The 13,933-nt window shown below is 43.4% G+C and overlaps 1 protein-coding gene across 7 annotated transcripts in view; it reads left to right on the top strand.

Annotated features, from left to right (window-relative positions):
* The window catches only part of LOC149286400 (rap1 GTPase-activating protein 2), a 370,335-nt gene that overhangs the window by 37,150 nt on the left and 319,252 nt on the right, over positions 1-13,933 (top strand). For 2 of the 7 annotated variants that reach the window (XM_089494087.1, XM_089494084.1), the window contains exon 1: positions 3,324-3,507. The exons of the other annotated variants lie outside the window; for them this stretch is intronic. The gene's annotated coding sequence lies outside the window, so the exon portion shown is untranslated. Of the gene's footprint in view, positions 1-3,323; positions 3,508-13,933 lie in introns of those variants that run through there. 7 annotated transcript variants of the gene reach the window in all.

The raw sequence follows: 13,933 nt of genomic DNA, 5'->3' as shown, positions 1-13,933 counted from the left end.
GCAAGGTGAAGCAATTGCTTCAGATGTCAGAGTATAGGAGGTGGCAAATCCCACAACTCCAGGATGGACCTGCTGCTCTACAGAGTTGCCGCTATAGGGCTGAATAATAATATAATATTAATAAAGTTTATTTATATTTCCCGCCTCTCCCAAGGTTCGAGGTGGGATTACATCAGTAAAATGATGCAACAATACAAAATACAATCAATAAAACACTAATACTGAATTAACCGACATTCCTATTAGTTCTCTAAAATAACAATTCATCAATAGCCAACAATCATAGGCAGGAGTGGAGCAATCGTCATAACCTTTTATATGGGGTCAGGTGGATTTGCCCACCGGAATAATTCTTGAAGGAAAGTAGAAAATGCTACAGGTGGCAGGTGCTGTGGCAGCAGCAGGATACCATTGTGCCACTGAAGGAGAAGGTTGATGGTTGGCACCACTAGCCACTTGTCCACTTGCACGTTCCCCTGGTAGAGGATAAAATGGGTGGCAATGGTTTCAATGCAAGCACCCCACACATAATAGGGAAGCGGCAGTGGCAGCTTTAGAATGTCCTCTTCCAGAGATAGACTCTACTTCAAAGTAGCAGGTTTTTTAATGGGGTCCACCATGAGAGGGATGTCTTGGAAGGTCACTTATTGCTCTGGAAGGGTGCATGTCTGCCTCCATTCCCCTCCTGCTGTATGTGGGTGCTTCCATTGCAATTGCTGCTGCCCAAAGTAACTCCGGTAAAGTCTGAAGGTCTCCAGTACCTACCTAATGGGACCCTAGATTGAATAGGATGTTTACATATTACAGGTCTCTGCACTGTCCCTGTGTCACACCAAGATCTCCACAGTGTCTTAGTGTGCAGACACACAACTTTTGATTCATGCGCACCAGTCCACACTGAGGATGTATTCCTCTCTCAGATTTCTTGCCTCATAGGATTATGGAGCTGGAAATGACCATAAATATTTTGATTTTGTGGTTAACTGTCCTAGAGCTGTCCCCAACACATGGTGATCCTGTGAATGAGATGCCTCCGTGACCCCTGGTCCTCTACTGCTCTACTTAGTCCCTGTAATTTCATGCCCATGAGTCTAGCCATCTGGCATGCAGCCTTAGTTTCATACTGAGGAGGGAGCAAGCTTGTTTTCTGCTGCTCTAGAGAATAGGACCCAGAACAATGGATGCAAGCTACAGGAAAAGAGATTCCACCTCAGCATTAGGAGGAACTTCCTGACAGTAAGGTCTGTTCGACAGTGGAACAGACTCCTTCCTTGGAGTGCAGTGGAGTCTCCTTCCTTAGAGGTCTTTAAGGGTGTGTTGGATTGAGAGTTCTTGCATGGCAGAATGGCGTTGGACTGGATGGCCCTTGTGGTTTCTTCCAACTCTATGATTCTTTCTACTGCCCTCAACATTTCCTTGCATTATTGGCTTTTCTAATGAGACATGCCTTCTCATGATGTGGCCAGAGTATGACAAATTCAATTTTATCATCATCTTTTCTATGGAAATTTCTGGCTTTATCTGCTCAAGAACCCATTTGATTGTCTTTTTGGCCGTCCACAGTATTCTCAGCACTCTTCTCCAGAACCACATCTCTGATGAGTTGGTTTTCTTCTTATCTGTCTTCTTCATTGTCCAGCTCTCGCAATATTACTGGAGTCTCTAAACCATTACTTGAAAACCAGGGAGAAATATTCTCAGTACCACTCTAAATATTCTGAGTACCACTCTATTCTGCTTTAGTCAGGCCCACCTGGAATACTGCGTCTAGTTCTGGGCACCACAATTCAAGAAGGATGTTGAAAAATTGGAGCATATCCAATGGAGGGCAACTAAAATGGTGGGGCCTGACTAGAGCAGAATAGAATGGCACTATTACTTCCCTTGATCTAGACACTATACTTCTATTGATGCAGCCTAAAATCGCCTTGGCCTTGTTAGCTGCCGCATCGCACTGTTGACTCATGTTCAACTTGTGGTCTACTTAGACTTAGGGAGCTGGGGATGTTTATTCTGGAGAAGAGAAGGTTAAGAGGTGATATGCTAGCCCTGTTTAAACATTTGAACGGATGTCATATTGAGGATGGAGCAAGCTTGTTTTCTGCTGTTCCAGAGACTACAACATAGAGCAGTGGGTGCTAACTACAGGAAAAGTGATTCCACTTAAACACTAATAAGAGCTTTTCTATGGGTTTTTCAGGCTACAAGGATGTGTTCTAGAAGAGTTGATATTTCGCTAGCATTTTCTGAAGAGGGCAGCTATAGCTGCTGGCAAAACTTTGACTCTTCTAGAACATGACCTCATAGCCCAAAAAACCCACAAAAACTATGGATGCCAGCCATGAAAGCCTTCGACTTCACATTAGTAAGAGCTGTTCGACAGTGAAACACACACTCTTGGAGAGTGGCGGGGTCTCCTTCTTTGGAGGTTTTTAAACAGAGGAAGGATTGCCATCTGTTGGGGATGCTTTGACTGAGAGTTCCTGCATGGCAGAATGGGGTTGGACTTGATGGCCCTTGGAGTCTCTTCCAGCTCTATAATTTTCTATGAAATGTTGCCCTGCACATGTGTGCCTGAAAAATGTCACTCGTATTACTTGCTTGAGAAATGTTGTCCCATCACTTGCCTGCACTCAGGGTGACAGACACAGCCAGCCTACTGCCATGTTGGACAAGAAGCCCTTCCCAGGAGCAGGAGGAGGAGGAGAAGAAGGAAGAAGAAAATATGTCTTAGTGTGTAGACATACATATGTCTTAATGTGCAGACATACAATACACATACTGAAGAGTACAGGAGATAGAGTAGATTCGTAGATTCAAGGACTGGCTGGATGACTGGGTGGAAAGCTGTTTCCCATGTCTCTGCTTTTAATTTGTTGGCAGTTGGGTGGGCATCTTTCAAGAGTGCTGTAACTCTGTATTCCTGCCTTTGTGGCTCCATCCAAATCCAAGATGTTATGATCCTATGAAATGCCATCAGCTTAATGGCCCTGGGGGGATTTTATGCCCAGGTCACTGGTGCAAATGTGACAGGGGCTACTGCACAACTTTGGCCATGTAACCAAAGTGCAGAACTGAAGATGTGTTCCTTCTGAAGCCTGTGGGGGATAGGGTTGCCTTACCCGGCCTTTGCTTTTCTTTGTTTGTCTTCTGCGTGCTGCGACCAGAGTGCCACCGAAACAATTCTTTGTGTTCCTTGCGAGGAGTGCGGAAGGTTTGCTGCGATGCACAGTGGATGAGTCAAACCCTGAAAGCCCTCTTGTGGCCATGAACATCATTGGTCTCTCGCCAAGAGACTGTCTAGCATTAAAACGGCAGGTTAGCCAAAGCAGGCGCACATCGGCTACTCCAAATCAACAATGCAATAGCAGCCTTGCCATTGTGAGGGAATATTAAGTGGCTGCCTGGATTGCCGAGGAATCTTTCTTTCCCCATAAATAAATCTTTGCCTTGATGTGGACGGTGAGCATCAGTATTGCATAAAGTGAAGTGGGAAGCCAATTGAAGGTAAGAAAACAGTCTGCTCGCAGCAGCACCATCAACGGCATAGGAAACAATGGTCAAATGGCATGTGGCAGGACAAGGAGAGATGCGGGGATTTGTGCCCTAGTTATGGGAGAGAAAAGATGCTCCCGTGTAGAAAGTCTCTCTTTCTCTGTGTGTGTTTTCTGTGTATTTATTCTGCATGCACATCAAAGGGTAAACAGGGACCTTGTTGCCTGCGTCACCTTACAAACAATAACTGTGCAAACATATTTTATTTTCAACTATGACAACTGTGAAATTGCAAATGCTTGCATCTTCTTAAACCAGGAAAATGCTTCTCGGTCACGAGGCTGTATTATCTGCGGATGCAACCCAAATGAGTATCCACAAATGTGTTTTCCTTCATGAGATATTGTGGGTTTTTTTGCATGCGAGGGAAGGTTGGCCAGTCCATGGGCTTCCAAGGCAATCGGAAGGCTCCAAGGGGCAAGCAAATTGGGAATGGTTCTTGTTTGGATATGTCAAGGAATCGAAAGGGGGCAGGCTTCTGATGTATAGATATGTTTGTTTGAGCCCAAGCCTCAATTTCCTAAGTTGTCACTCTAAATAAACCCTCCACTGCTTGACAGAAGAAGGAAATGCAAGACAAATATTACACTGACAAAAGGCTTTCCAAGAGAGGTTTAAAAAAACGAAGCCCAGTTGTTGCTCCCCTGTCCCTGGTAGCCTGTGCTTTAAAATAAATGCCTGTCTATTGCACTCTTTGGCTTATGGGTCAAAGAGAAGTGGTGATTCCAGTTTCCAAAGTAGCCCAGTAATGCAATATGGACTGCATGGAAGTATGATTTGGAAGTCCCATGTTGGAGGAACAAGATGAGAAAGACTACAACCAAGAGAGTCTATCATGGTGGGTTTTTTGTTTCATTGCAAAGGGTGCAATCAGTTTACCTGTAAAGCATGGTATAGCTGGTATGCCTGGTAGTCTGGCTGAATGGACAGATACTTGTGGGGCTGAAAACAGTAAAGATTTCCCCCTGACTCCATGAGGGCTAAGTGCTTGGATGCTGCGCATTGTGTGTAACCGTCCTAATAGGCTGATGCTTAAAAACAGTACTCTGTAGGATTTGATTTTGTATGTGTGTTTTTTTATAAATGTTTATTTGGTGCAAGGTGTTGTGGGGGAAGGTTTTTATTGGCTGAGATGTCCAACAACATTTGGGATCATAGAATCATAGAATGGTAGAGTTGGAAGAGACCACAAGGGCCATCCAGTCCAACCCCATTCTGCCATGCATCCCCAAAGCATCCTCATTGACAGATGGCCATCAAGCCTCTGTTTAAAGACCTCCAGGGAAGGAGACTCCACTAAACTCCGAGGATCTCAAGATGTCAGACCCCTGGTCAGCTCTCTATAGGTTCAGGAATCAAGTCTCCCCATCTGCCACTCCTCTTCAAATAGGAATGCATGTGCTTTTGTCAGTCAGTCAGTCAGCCTTTATTAGGCATAGAAAAACAACATCCATTTACCATAAAACTTCAGGATCGTTATTAAAATTTAAGCCACAATCTTGTTGCCTCTACCAGGAAATTGGCCATTAACCTGGTCATATGCGGGTTCTGATCTTCCAATAGGCATTCCACTGATAACCTATCCAAGCAGATATGCATTTCCAATGTGAAATGGTGGGACTGGCTGAAAAATTGGTCCCAAATGCTAGCCAACCAACTAACCAACCATCTAGACATGCGCAGACATCCACTTCTGGTTTGAAAAATCTGTTATTTTTGAAATGTTGGACATTTTAGAGGGACCCTGAAATCTCTATAGAAAGGGAATTAAACACGCCATAGGCCCAGTTAAGAAATCAAGATGCATAACTGTGCCTAATGATTAATTTTGCCATGGTTTGATGAATACAAATGGCTGTAGGAGTCTTTGTTCATTCTAGTTCATGCTTGGAATATAATAGTTTTGTTAATTGTAAGGTTGCAAAGTTTTAAACCAACAGGCTTGGGAAAGGGGTCATCTTCCTTGCATTTGGATGGTCTTTTAACGCCAGATGCTACATAGAGGTTCCTTGTCTGTCCTAAGACACTGAATTTTGAAGCTCTTAAACCTGGGATTTTTGCTGGGATCAGTAAACTAAAGGAAAGAGAAAGACAGGAGATTATCAGATGGGAAAAGGACATCCTTGTCCTGTCCTTTTCCTGTCCTTGTCCCATCATTCCCATGCAATTGTGGGAAGGACTTTCACACAGCATCATGCTTATTTGGACATTGTCCCGTCTGGGAAGCGCAAGTTACAATGATTGCACAAAAGTCTTTCATATGACATCCGTCACTGAAGTGGAGCTGTCCTGGCATTTTATATTAATGGGAGTTCGCGTTGATAGAATTCCACTTCAATGACAGGACAATGACAGGATCAGAGCAGCATTATGAAAGTCTTTTGTATGATCACTGTCATGGACAGGACAAGGATGAGATATAATCCTGCCTTTGTCCCATCCCCATCTGATACTCTCCATAGAGGTGAGATTATAAGGAGGAACAAAGAGGGAAAAGAAGGGAAAGGTTTTGGAGGATGAGGAATGGGGCTTTTAAAAATTCATGTATCTGCTGTGTTGTCTCCAGAGCTCAAAACAGGACAGCAAGATGCACAGTCATGCATCTTGATTTCTTAACTGGGTCTATGGTATGTTTAATTCCCTTTTTATAGAGATTTTGAGTCCCAATTTTGGGGAAAGAGCCAGATACAAATAACAACAACAACATACTGGAGAACATAGACGTTCCTAGAGAAAGCACTTCGTTCTCTAGGCATTTGTAGGTCCTCCAGCATGATTCTGTGATCAACTTCTGGTAGATTTTGACCACAGAGTTGCACTGGAGAACCTGGAGATTCCTACAGAAGTGTTCTCTTAAGTAAAAAGAATATATATTTGCGGGTGTTTCACATTCATGGGGGTCCTTCGACCCTAACACCAGTGAATGTGGAGGGTTCACTGTAATACCATGTAGCAATAAATACTCTTGCAAGGTGCTGGATATCCTTTATCGCTACCATTTCCTCACCCAAACCATAGCCACTGTCCTCCCAAACTTAGCAGAAAAGCTCTATTGAACTTTTGCACTGGAAATCATATGCGATAGAAGTGGTAAAGGAGGTCATACCAGATTTTTTTAATACAAGTAAAAAGAATTACTTTTAATATAGTCTCACATGGGACAACAATGGAAGAATGATGGCATCATGCAAGAAACCCCCAAATGAAGCCATGATTATCCAGGCGCTAATTCGTTTTATTGGTTCTGTGTGATAATCTCCTAGGATTCTATCATTTGAGAGAGGGAATAAAGGAATAGATGGCATTATTCAGCTTCATTCTACTATGGCTATGAATGCAGGCATTTAACTTATATTGAAACGGCAATTCAGCCTAAACTTAACAGTTAAAAGTCCCCCTCCCCCTTTAACTTAAATCTAGCTGAATCAGATGCACTAACCCTTTTCCGCTAACTTTCCTCTCTCTGGAAAAGGTAAGTGAAGAGTAATTCAGTTCCATTAATATCCATTTTGGGAGACCGCGAGAACAGGTTGGGAGCTTATGCCCAAATAAATGGAAAAGGACTATGACAGCGAGTGATAGGTGTCAAGTCACAAAGGAAGCCCCTTGACCTCTTATTTCGGAAGGATTGCAGGGGGCATGAAGGATGAAAGGTCTCTTCTTTAAAAGGATGAACCAAAATGTTGTAAAAGTGCATGGATGCAAACTCATAAAGGTTTGCCCTGTTTTTCCTGACACTTTCATAAAACTATCAGGTTGGAAGCAGCACCAGGATCATCTAGGCAGAGGACCAGAGGACAAAATCAAAATTCAAAATGACCTGAATAGATTAGAAAGCTGGGCCAAAGCAAACAAAATGAAATTCAATATGGAGAAATGTAAGGTACTGCACTTAGGGCAGAAAAATGAAATGCACAGATATAGGATGGGGGACATCTGGCTGAATGAGATTTATATGTGTGAAAGCCACACAACAAAAGGGATCACACACGCAGACACACATTCACTGTTATAGCGGGAGGGGAGAGTTCGGGGAGTAAAGGAAGGAAGAGAGAGTCACCGTTGGGAATATTTACCTTAGACGTCTTCTCCAAGCAACCGAATGAGATGCAGGATGGATAGTGGATCACGGCTGTGGGAATGGGAAAGGAAAGAGCGGCCGCGGTGGCTTTGGAGCTGAGTTCTGGCGGGCAAAGCTAACTTAGAGGCCCGGTGACTCAAGTGATTTCAGCAGAGCAAGATGCTCCAGGAACTCAGGCTCGGAACTGGAAGCTCAACAAGCCCAGCTTGGAAATCAGGCTTGGAACTTAATGCTCGACAAGTCCCCCGAAGGGCAAAAAGTGGGGTCCTTATATACTGCTAAACATATCCTCAGGCAATGGCAGCCTGGCGGACAAAGGCTCTGATTGCTTATCTTTGTCTAAGCTGAAATCTACACAATGGTTGTACAATGCAAGAGGTCTGACACCTTTCAGGAGAGCAGATACCTTGATAGTTGAGCCGTTAAGTTAATCACTGGCTCATTAAGGAGGGAGCCATAGCTGTTGTCCTCCTCGAGTGGGTTTTTGCAAATCTGGTCTAGCAACTCCCAAAACTTCCTCTTACAGGTTTGAATCTACCTTTTTCTGGACCATGCCTTTGCAAGGCAGCTGGCTACTTGGTCTGCTCACCTTTAGGTTAATGGCGGCTTGCTGTGTGGTCAGTCAGGGGTCATGGCTTCAGATCGCATGGCACCCAAAATTTTATATAAATCCATACTTTGTAACAACTGGATGGCCCTTGGGGTCTCTTCCAACTCTAGGATTCTATGATTCTAGGCAGGCTGTGCTGGCCTGTCCTAGCCAAAAAACTGATGACAAAAACTGGAGTGGCAAGATCAGAAATAGCAAAAGATAACATTGTGAAAACACAGAATCCATTTATATCCCATGTTTCAGACTGAGCAACAGATTAAGGCCGAACAACAGGAATTTCGGGCATATTGCTTTTTTAATAAAAATCAAAAGACTATTTAATATAAGAGTGTATGAAGTTGGTAGTTCGGATGACACAGTAGTTACGTAATTCCCTGATAATGTAAATTATAATTTTTAAAGAATTAATAAAATATTCTAACAAATCTAGACTAGCTTCCTGCCTTTGAAGGAATTTGATTTTGATTTTGGTAAGAATGCTTGGTTAGTGAGCCTATGGCTTTTGATTGGCATCAATAGCTCTCCAAGATCTTAGATGTGTGCTGCATTCACACTGCAGAAATAACCTGATTTAACTGCCCTGGCTCCATGCTATGGAATTCTGGGAACTAGAGTTTGTTGTGGCAGCTCTGGAATCCCAGAATTCCATAGCATGGAACCAGGGCAGTTATACTGATGTCAAACCGTGTTATTTCTGCAGTGTGGATGCAGTCGTAGAAGGATATTTTCCAGCTGATCTTTGTAGCTAGATATGCCTCAGGTTGAACCTCCAGTTTTCTGTGTGTGCCCTGTCTCTGAGCTATTGTCTCTACCTACGATGATGTGTTAATTTCTCTCTGTAATTATGAGAAAAGAGTAATTGCTCTGGAACAAGACTCATCTTGGTTCAGGACTCCACCCCTAAAGTTAATATTCCAATTGATTCTGCCTCCTTATACAGAGAGCTTTCATATACTAGGAATGGGTATTCAGATGCAACTGGGTTTGCGTCTGCATTGCAGAAATAATGCAGTTTGACACTGCTTTAACTGCTGTAGCTCGGTGCTATGGAATCCTGGGATCTGTGGCTTTGTGAAATATTTAGCCTTCTCTGTCAGAGAGCTCTGGTGCCACAACAAGCTACAAATTCCTTAGTATAGAGCCATGGACACTAAGTGGTATCAAACTTCATTATTTCTGCAGCCTTGGAGGCAGTATAACTGATTATCAACTGTAGGGGTGTGATCCAGAACCAAGATGGTTCTCCTTCCTTGGAGGTCTTTAAACAGAGGCTGGATGGCCATCTGTTGGAGGATGCTTTGATTGAGAGTTCCTGCATGGCAGAATGGGGTTGGACGGCCCTTGGGGTCTCTTCCAACTCTACGATTCTATGATTCTTGTTCCAGGTCAATTATTATTTTCTCATAAGCACAGAGAGAAGTTATCATGCCATCATAGGTTGCTTGTGTGTATGTCTGCTTATTGAACTGAAGGACGACAATGTTTGCCTTTTAAAAAGCAAAGGCAAATGGCCCATAAGTATCAAAAACACTGGCGGACAGTAGCTTTACTGGGACTAATAAACATGCCACAAAATCAGGAGCAACATTTTGAATTTTGATCCTGTTGTCTGAGGAATTAGCTAACTCTTCCCCCACTTTAGTGTCATCTGCAAATTTGATATACATGCCTTTTATTCCATCATCCAGTCCATTTATAAAGATGTCCCTTTTGCTCAGGATGAAGAATAACCATTGATGAGCACTCTCTGGATTCAGTCGGTCAACCAATTATAAATCCATCTAACAATAATACTGTCTAGCCCACAATTCGCCAGCTTTCCTGTAAGGATACCATGGGCATTGGCACAAACTTTATCGAAATCAAGACGTAGTACATCCACAGTGTTCCCTTGATCTACCAAACTTGTAACTCTATCAAGAAAACAGATTAGTTTGGTATGAAACCTAACCCATGTTGACTCTTAGGAGTTTATCACATAGGGGAAGTCCTATGCAAAAATTGGAAAAACCCTGCAAAAGCGGATTGATTGTCACATGATGTTGTTGTTAAATTTATGTTAACCCAAATGGAAAGTGGAGGGAAAGTAGACAAAAGCCACACCTTTTTACTTTTGGAAAATACTGAAAGTAAAAATGAGTGGCTTTTGTTTACTTTCTGTTTGGGTTAATATTAGTTTAACAACAACGTGTGTGAAAATCAACCTGCCTTTGTGTGTTTTTTCTAGCTTTTAAATCCCATTTTTGCACTGGATTCCCCCCATGTGATAAACTCCTTAGAGAGGCATGCATATATCCATTTGCTTTGGAGCACGCACTGTAAACTGGAAAAGATTTGCCTATATAGTTGCTTGTGCATGTTTTATGTTAGGGTGGGCATCTATGGCATGTTTAGGGGCCAATTTTCTGCCACTAGAATATTCCTGGCACTAGATTTGTTGTTGTTGTTGCATGCCTTTAAGTCATGTCCAACTTATAGAGACCCTAAGATGAACCTATCACAGGGTTTTCTTGGCGATTTCTTCAGAGGTGGGTTGCTTTTGCCATCCCCTGAAGCTGAGAAAGTGTGACTTGACCAAGGAGTTTCCATGGCCGAGTGGGGATTTGAACCCAGGTTGCCAGGTCATAGTCTGATGCTCAAACCACTTTGCCATTCTGGTTGTATCTGGAGCTAGATAGGCTTGCCCAAATGCCCGAAAATGAGAATATAAAAGAAGACCTGGAAATCTGCTTCTAGTTTTGAAAAACTGTTAAACCTTTAAGCTGTGCAAGGGGACCTTGCAATCTATTTAAGGGTGAATCATTGCTCCTGGAAACATGTAAGAGAAGTTATTCACCTTTCTTTGTTGTGAGAAAAGGTGGTCTTGGGAGCCAAGGGTTGCAAAAATTGCCACATGGTTTCCAAGGGTCACCCTATGATTCCCCTTCCTTAAGTTATATATAGGACTGCTGGAGCAATGACTTGAGGTGGGTTATTATTTCCAAAAAGGCCAGCCGCTGTTGTTTTGCCTTTGTCTTTTTTGTCCGAATTTGGACACAGCCTGATTATATTTTCCAGGGGAAGTAACTGTTATGAATATTTATTCACACATCCCCTCTCTCTTTGTATATGCATCAATAGCCTCTCCCTTCCTCTGTCTTTTCATCGGTCGGTCTAGCAGTCCATAAATTAGGGGTGCTGCACATGTTTTGCATGGCTTAAGAACTGATTCATCTGGCATCTTTGGTTGAAGGATCTTCATGGTCTTGTCATAGCCTTTCCCAGCCTTTAGATTTTTGGACCACCATTGCTACAGGTGGCCTGAGGATGATGGGAGTTGTAGTTCAAGTTGTCTGCAGAGACCCAGTGTGAGGAAGACTATCCTCAAGAGGCCTGGAAAAGCTTCTGCCAGTTACAGTTAGGCTCTAACACATGACGGAAATTGGAAGTATAATCCAAAGTCATCCCAAACGCAATCATGGGTATTCATGTTATTGCGCAAAAGGCCGTCTAAACGCAGTCCGAACGCAATCACGCATCAACCATACTTAAGTAAATTTGGTGACCTAGTGAATTCACAAATCCTATTCCTAGGCAACTTTGCACTCAGTTTACTGTTGTTTGGTGTGATATGCATGTCTGACTAGCCCCGTCCAAGCTTGGTGCCTTCCAGATGCCATCATCAGTTACCATTGGCCTACAGATCCCATCATTGGTGACCATCGGCTGTTGCCTACACTACACTAACATCGGTCCACCTTATGTTAGAAGGGGCTGTAGATCAGCAGTAAACATGTTTTGCACACAGAAGCTCATTGAATCATAGAGTTGGAAGAGACCTCAAGGACCATCCAGTTCAACCTCTTGCCATGCAGGAAGACACAGCCAAAGCATCCCTGACAGATAGCCATCCAGCCCACTGCCAGTTTTATTTTGGGAGGTTGATGCAACCCATGGCATGTTTCAGGGGAACAGGCCTGGATCTCCCTAACTCTGATTTTAAACAGAGATGCTGGGATTTAGAATCATAGAATCCTAGAGCTGGAATAGACCACAAGGGCTATCCAGTCCACTCCCCTGCCATGCAAGAAGCGACAATCACCTCTGTTTAAAACACCTCCAAAGGAAGAGACTCAATCATACTCCAAGGCTAAATCTTCCACTATCAAACAGGTCTTACTGTCAAGAAGTTCTTCCTAATGTTTTGGTGGAATCACTTTTCCTGTAGTTTGAATCCATTGCTCCAGGTCCTAGTCTCTGGAGCACCAGAAAACAAGCTTGCACCATCCTCAATGTGACATCCATTCTAATATTTAAATTGAACTACCATATCACCTCTTAACCTTCTCTTCTCCAGGCTAAACATACTCAGATCCCTAAGCAGCTCCTCATAGAGCTTTATCTTTCACCATTTTGGTCACCCTCCTCTGGACACACTCCTACATCCTAGGTCTGGTCTTCACCAGAAAAAAGAAAATCTCATGCAGCCAATTTGGAAAGATGAGAGTCCCTTGAGTCCCTTGACTATGGGGCAGCACCCAGAATGCCCTGGAGTAGTGCTAAGTTGAAACATCACAGCCTGGAGACTGACATGGTTGCTGGATGCTAATGCCTGATGCTGCTTTAGTTCTCAGGGAAGAAAAAAGGACCATGAAAGGAGACATCAACAGTGGGCCCTGTGTCAGTTATTTGTCCCCTGGGAAATGCCTTGGGGTGCCACCCTGTATAGACAGTACTGGCCTGTATTGGTATAACCAGGGCTCTTTGGTACCACTGGGTGTACCCATACTACACATTTTTGATGATGTTGATATCAATTTAACTGCCATGGCTCCATCCTATAAAATCCTGGGATCTGTAGTATTATGAATGAGTGTGGTGGAGCCTCTTTTTTGGAGGTATTTGAACAGAGGCTGGATGGCCATCTTTCGACGATGCTTTGTTTGTGAGTTCCTGCATAGAAAAGAGTTGGACTGGATGGCTTGGCATCTCTTCCAACTCTATGATTCAATGATTCTATAGTTTAAGGGAATGGGCCAGAGCATTCTAAGTTCCAAGCCAATTCCAGGATTCGGTATTTAAAGTGGTATCAAACTGCTATAACTGTACAAGGTGGATGCACCCCCAAACAATCAGCTTCTCTGCATCCCAATTCTGCCACCAAATTATTCTATAGCCAGTTAGGCACTTCACAAAAAAGGGGATGAATTCTGCAAACTGGACTGCATCCACATGACATAATGAGAACAGTTCGATACTTCTATAACTGCAAGTGCTCCAGTGTTTTGGAAGCCTGGGATTTGAAGTTTGCTGAGGGATCATAGTGCACCCCCCCCCCCCCCCCCAATTACAGCATTGCAGCTCTCTAGCGGAGAATTGGAGTTACATCACAAACCTACAGATCCTAGGATCTCAGAGGATGCAGTCAGGACTGTCAAAGTGGGTCAAAGTGCTATAATTGTAGAGTGTGGAAACAGCCTTGAACAAGTGAAGGAAACAGCAGAATTGTGCTGAAGAACTGATGAAAGGGTGGTTCTTGAGGTGGGATCTGAACAGAGTTTTAAAAAGAGATGAGTACCATGGAGGCGTTCCATGAGACAGCTGCAGCAAAGATATAGTAAGGGAAGAAAAGTGGAGTCCTTAAAGAGAGCTGGAGACCCTTGAACAATGAGAGGCGGTGGAGCTGGAGGGGTGACAGTCACAGG

This window comes from Sceloporus occidentalis, unplaced genomic scaffold (assembly GCF_023333645.1).
Source record: "Sceloporus occidentalis isolate IW3139 unplaced genomic scaffold, rSceOcc1.0.p SCAF_69, whole genome shotgun sequence".
Lineage (NCBI taxonomy): Eukaryota > Metazoa > Chordata > Lepidosauria > Squamata > Phrynosomatidae > Sceloporus > Sceloporus occidentalis.
This window is presented reverse-complemented; position numbering and strand designations above follow the sequence as displayed.